Below are 6,316 nucleotides of genomic sequence, written 5' to 3' on the forward strand. Positions count from 1 at the left end.
AAAAAGTGCATTGTGTTTCTGCACAGAAAGGAGACACAAGCTACAGCAGAATGAATGCCGAAGACAGTAGTAAACAGAGTTTGGGAAGGTGAGCAGAAGGAAGGCTGTGCAAGACTTTCATATTTATATCAAAACTTTAGCCATAAATCTAATACACTAGGCATTGAAGGAAGAGTTTGAAGCATGTTGAGGTGGGGAAGAAAGCTAGGTTTCAAATAATTCTTTCTTTCTAAAGTACAGAGAATGGATTGGTGGCACAAAAGGATGGAAACAAGGTATATATGTCTATTGCCATAATCTGGATAAGAGGTAATATTGGCTTTACCTAGAGAAGTAACCTTGAAGATTAAACAAACAGACAGACGGATGGACACCAAAGATGTGAAATTTACTTTGGAAGAGAAATTGATATTTGATTAGAATTGGAAAATGGAGGGAAGGAGAAAATTAAGTTTGACCAGGATTATGTGTTAATAGTATCCTTTGTTGAGATGAGGAAGACTTCCTAGTAGCTAAATGATGGTGATGTTTTTTGTTGTACACCCAGTTCAAACAATCAGTCATGACCCAGGGGTTATATTTTCCTTTAGAAACAATTTTACCCATAGTTTAAAGGAGGGGACCTGGCTATACTTTCTCAATGTTAGCTACATTCTCAGAAATGTTAACCCCTTATGTTCCCAAGGCAGTAACCAGCAGCACATGGAATTTATGGCCCTCTCAGTCTAAATTAGGAAAAATATCAAATGTCCACTGAGCAGTAGGTTGTCAGAGTTCTGGAACTGAATTCTGTTGGTCCTGCTTTTTTTTTTTTTTTTTTTTTCTGGTTTATCTGAGTTTGAGTATGTGTCCATTTCTAACCAATTACTGTAGCTAGAAAGACTGTCTACACTAAACAGCTTTAGGGCATGAGAAACAATTCAGTCAATCAGTAAATATTGTTAACTGTCCATTATGTGACAATAGACATACAGCAAGGAGGAAATCAAACAACAACAAACACAATGCCATAACATTCTATTGAATTCCTTTCTTTTTTTAATTGATTAATTAATTAATTTTTTATAAATGGGGGAGGGGGCAGAAAGAGAGAGAGAGAGAATCCCAAGCAGTCTCTGTGCTGTCAGTACAGAGCCCTATGCAAAGCCAGATCTCCCAAACCATGAGATGATGACCTGAGCCAAGATCAAGAGTCAGACTTTAAAAAGACTGAGCCACCTGGGCGCCCCTCTATTGAATTTCCTTCTTACTGCAAAGCTGTAAAATTCAGGATGATATGAAGATAAAAAGGTAATGGATGTTAATGGATATTCCACAATTTGCCACATTGTCTTCTAACAATTTCTGTTTATTTTACATTTTTATAATCCAAATTAGTGAAAAAAAATTTAAAGCCAATCCAACCTCTATTATTAAGCATAGTTGCTTTAATTTATCAATGTGAATATAAAGTAGAATAAAGATTATGTCTTTTGAGGGGGGCATATTCTGAGAAGTATATGGAAACAGTTATGCTCCTATATCCTTTGCAATATTAATCAACAATGTTTGAGTCAGTTAACTATTTTTTACATGTGTAATTTTCAGCCTCTGAGTTTTTTTTTTTTATTTAGAATCAAGTTTTGTAAATTGACCGTCCATTTTTGCCATCTTTTTGTAAATTTATTTCTATGTTTGCTGCCTCCTCCGTACATCAATTTACTAGTTAATTCGGTTCTAAACAACTAATTTTATCATTTTCTTTTGTGGTATTGAGCCCTTGTCTGAGACCAGTAAAGATCTTTGGTGTCCCCAGTGATATTTTCTATACAAATTTCCTAACTTGAGGGCATTTGGGTTCAAAAGTTCTTCTCTTTATTTTCTCCTCAGAAATGATTGTCTCCTCTTCCGCCTTCACACAGTGGCATTAAGTGACTTACAACAGCTCAGTCTTCTCTATTTAATTGCATTAAAACTTTTTAAAAAATATTTATCTATTTTTGAAAGAGAGAGAGAGTTGGGGAGGGGCAGAGAGAGAGAGGAAGACAGAGGGTTCCAAGCAGGCTGCGTGCCTAATGCAGGGCTGGAAACTTCACAAACAATGAGATCACGGCCTGAACTGAAGTCCAACGCTTAACTTACTGAGTTACCCAGGCGTCCTGTTTAATTGCATTTTAACTCAGAAGCAAGTAGAAAGTCAAAAAGATGAAGCTGCAGTGACTACCAGTCCTCAGATGATCTCTGCTGAATGTGCAAGTCCACATCAAAATTTACTGGTACTCCTGATGTGGCATCATTGTTATCTCTTACCCTATACTTTGACTGACATATGAATATGCCAAGACTATGATAGCTATGTGAAGTAAAAGATATCAATAGTTCTGTAGTTGAACATGTTACTCTCATTTTGATACTTATTTATAAATTTTCATTTTATTTGGACTTACAAATCTTACCTACAAGTAAAGATTGGACGGGTGCCTCGGTGACTCGGTTAAGCTTCTGACTTTCGCTAAGGTCATAATCTCATGATTTGTGAGGTCAAGCTCCATGTCCGGCTCTGTGCTGACAGCTCAGAGCCTGAATTTTGCTTCTTTGGATTCTGGGTCTCCCTCTCTCTCTGCCCCTCCCCCGCTCATGCTCTCTCTCTCTCTCTCTCTCTCAAAAATAATCATTACAAAATTCTTTAAAAAATATTAAAAAGATTGGAAAGGTTAAGCTCAAAGTCATCTAGTGATTAGTAAAGTCACATGCTAAATTCAATGTCTGGACCATAAAATCAATGTGCATTTCACTACAACATACATATCTTCTTTCTAAAATCCCACTATACCCACAAAACAAAAACTTCCTGACAAGTCAAAACTATTCTATCTTACTTAGGTGATTTGGCTTTAATATGTTCAGTACTTTACAGAACAAACACAGTACTGTTGTGATATATTCAGATAATAATACAGAAATGAGTTCCAAAGTGTTCAAAAAGAAGTTCTTGCTCTGAGAATTTCTGCTTAACAAACCTAAGTCTATCACTTTCAAAAGTCCACATTCTTTGAAGGATACTTAGGTATCTTTACAGCTGTAAAGTTGGAAATAATTATAGTTGTATAAATAAAAATTCTTCTCATGCTTCAGTTAATTTTAATAACTATAATTCATAATAAGTGCAATATGGCATGGGATTCTAATAACGTAAATTCATGCCTTCTTGCCTAGGAACATTAAAAGGCCATGAGGTGGTGGGAGGGAGCATTTATTAAAATTGAAAAGAAAATTGGAAATATGAATCTGCTTATATGTATACGCATTACAATGCTGCACATTAGAAGATATATCAGCCAATACTATGTTTCCTTATAAGTGTGAAAGAAGAGTGGAATACTTCAACCATTGTTTTTATACTGGGAAGAAAAAAAATGAATCCCAATTCAAGGTAACAATAACTGAGTTTAAGTTCAAGTTCAAGCTTTTTGCTTACTAGTTCCTTAAACTTCTGAATTCTAATTATCTTAACAATGAAATGATTTTACCTGCCTTACCTATTGCATAGTGTTGTATTAAGGATTGAATAGAACGTATGCCTGTGTGATTTGTTAGATAAAACACCATATAAATATAATTACTATCTACTGTGTTCTCTGAAATAACACATTAAAACTTAAAATATATATATTTTTTATTTTAAAATGTATTTTTTTTATTTTAAATAGTGCCAAGCTGTATTTGAAAGCTACAAAAGTCAACTTCAAAATGGAAAGATATGAATGCAATGAATTCTATTTTAAATCTTGTGAGATTCAGCTTAAGAGTAGTTAGAGGCAAATGTATACCTTCTGATGAAAATATTTCAGCACCGGAAAAAGTGAAAATTGCTAAGCCAACAATTCAAATCAAAATTTTAAAAGAAACAAAAATAAGGAAATAATAAAGAGAAAGCCATAAATTAAAGAAATACAACACAAAGGAAAAGGAAGGTAGATTAATATGGAAAATTAAATTCACAGAATAATGCTCTATAACACTGAGTAACTTTTAGTGTGGGAAATGGGAGTGTCTTTTTTTTAAAGTATAATTTTAAGGAACTGAAGTGAGGGAAACTCTAAGAGGCCAGAAAAAGAAATAAAGTATAATTAATTTATTCAGTTAACAGGTATTTATTGGACACCTAATATGCGCCAGGCACTACTCTAGCACTTGTTTACAACAGTTTAAAAAAAAAAAGATAAATATCTTAGAGTTTTTATTGCAGTAGGAAAGATTGCTAAGAAAAATTAAAAAGTAAATAATTAGTACATTAAAATTTAATGAGTGTTCTGGTAAAAAAAGTAACTCAATGAAGCATGATAATGTTTTCTGGGGAATGGAGATTATAATTTTAAACAGAGCAATGAGAAAGGCCTTATCTTTCTCAAGTCAGTCTCATTCTGAAAAACACAAAATAACTCTCAGGTTAATTTTTCCATCAAAATCCAGTTGTAAGTATTCAATTGCCTACTTGGCATTTCCACTTGGATTTTTAGTTAATATTTCAAATTTAAAATATCCAAATCTATGTAGAATGAACATCAAAATGTGCATCATCTTGCCACTAAAACTGCTTGATCTTCAGTTTTCATCAGTCAGTGGCAACCCCAGACTTTCAGGTATTTAGAACAATAAATAATAGGAAGATAAATAAATAAAATCCTCCAGAAATCCTTGTTTTCCTCTTTTTCTAACAAAGGACACCCAATTTGGCCAAAAAAAAAATTATCTCAAAAGCAAAGTCAGAAATATCAAAAGCATTTACATGAGTATTTAATGGATCAACATACGTGTGTGTGTGTGTGTGTATGTGTGTGCATATGCGTACGAATACATGTACCTAAATACTTACATTATTTTCTGGATCAACAGATAATTTCTCATTGCACGTTATTTCAAGTATACAAATTTATTTCAGGGTTAGGGATGTTTATTTTTCAAAATTAGAAAATTCATGTTATTTAATTTATTACCTTGGTTAAAATAGAAATTTTTAATTTCCAAAAATACCTTTGATCAAATTTAAAAGTCATTATAAACAACTTTTTATAAAACTTTTATCAAATTATAATAAAATGGTACACCTCAACTTCATAAAAGGCATCTACCATAAATCTCCTGCAAACATCATCAATTTCTTCTTCCTTTTAAATGGATCAGTGATTTAATTGGGTTCTTTGTAAAAATTTGGAACACCAATTTGGAGGATAAACTCCATTTGTGAGAAAAAGCAGAGTGGAGGTGGCCCTGAAGCTGACAAACAGCTTTGATTCTTGGCCGAATTTGAGAGTCCACAGCTTTCTGGTCAACCTTGTGCTTCTTGTAATCTCATACTTCTCTTCCTCTGTGTTGAAGATCTCATATTCCTGGTGTCTGGGTTTACACAGCTTCTTCTTCTTTAAGTAAGCATCAATGAGATGTTTGGGGATTTTCACTTTGCCGATATCATTTTCAATGGAGGGCCAGATTTCTAGTCATAAGTAGCAAGCCACTGGTCAGTTGCTTAAGGAAAACCACCCTCTTGCTTCTGTGGTGCCCAGTGAGGATGATCAAAATGGTTCCAGAAGTGACACTAGCTCACACTTTTCTCACAGGCTGCCTGAAATGTTGTTTTTTTTTTTGTTTGTTTGTTTGTTTTTTGTTTTTTTGTTCCCAGCGGCTCAACAGCTTTCAAGGCATGTCTTCAGTAGGATAATACCTAGGCATTTTACAAAGTTTAACCACTCAAGTACCACCATTCTTGTCACCACCAACTGGTTTTGTGACAGAACTAAGAGCCTTCTTTTTCTTCTGAGCCCTGGATTTAGCTGCTGAATACTTCCTCTTATACTTGGCCTTTCTGGAATATATATCTGATCAGGACTATCTATCAATTCCTCTGACTAGGACAGGGTTTTGGCTGTAGTGGGGCTTCCCCTTTGGCACTTTAGCCTTGAAATTATCCTTCTTAACTTCGCCACCAGCATCAGCCCTTTTGGCTTCAGGCTTCTTCTCCTTAGTATCCTGCTTCTCAGCTTTTTCACCCACCATCTTGCAGGATGGGAAAGAGCAAACATCATCCATTTTGAACATTAACATCTTCCTTTAAGATGAGGAATGTGACTAGGATACCCCTAAACAAGTGATCCTACTTAACACTGAAGGGAAAGATCTAGTCAACCCAAGAAAGCAAGAAATACAAATAAACTATTTCAAGGATTGAAAATTGGATATCTGCTTCAAGCCATGTTGAAGTAACACAAAAACATTGGCCCATCCATCCTAGAAACTAGAAAGCAAACAATATTTGAAACAATAGTTTTCAAGCATTAAA

The 6,316-nt window shown here is 34.3% G+C and overlaps 1 pseudogene; it reads right to left on the reverse strand.

The window, feature by feature from the left end:
- Window positions 1-5,133: 5,133 nt before the first annotated feature.
- On the reverse strand, window positions 5,134-6,033 carry LOC123591881 (annotated as a pseudogene).
- Window positions 6,034-6,316: the final 283 nt, after the last annotated feature.

This window comes from Leopardus geoffroyi, chromosome B4, assembly GCF_018350155.1.
Source record: "Leopardus geoffroyi isolate Oge1 chromosome B4, O.geoffroyi_Oge1_pat1.0, whole genome shotgun sequence".
In the NCBI taxonomy this organism is placed as follows: Eukaryota; Metazoa; Chordata; class Mammalia; order Carnivora; family Felidae; genus Leopardus; species Leopardus geoffroyi.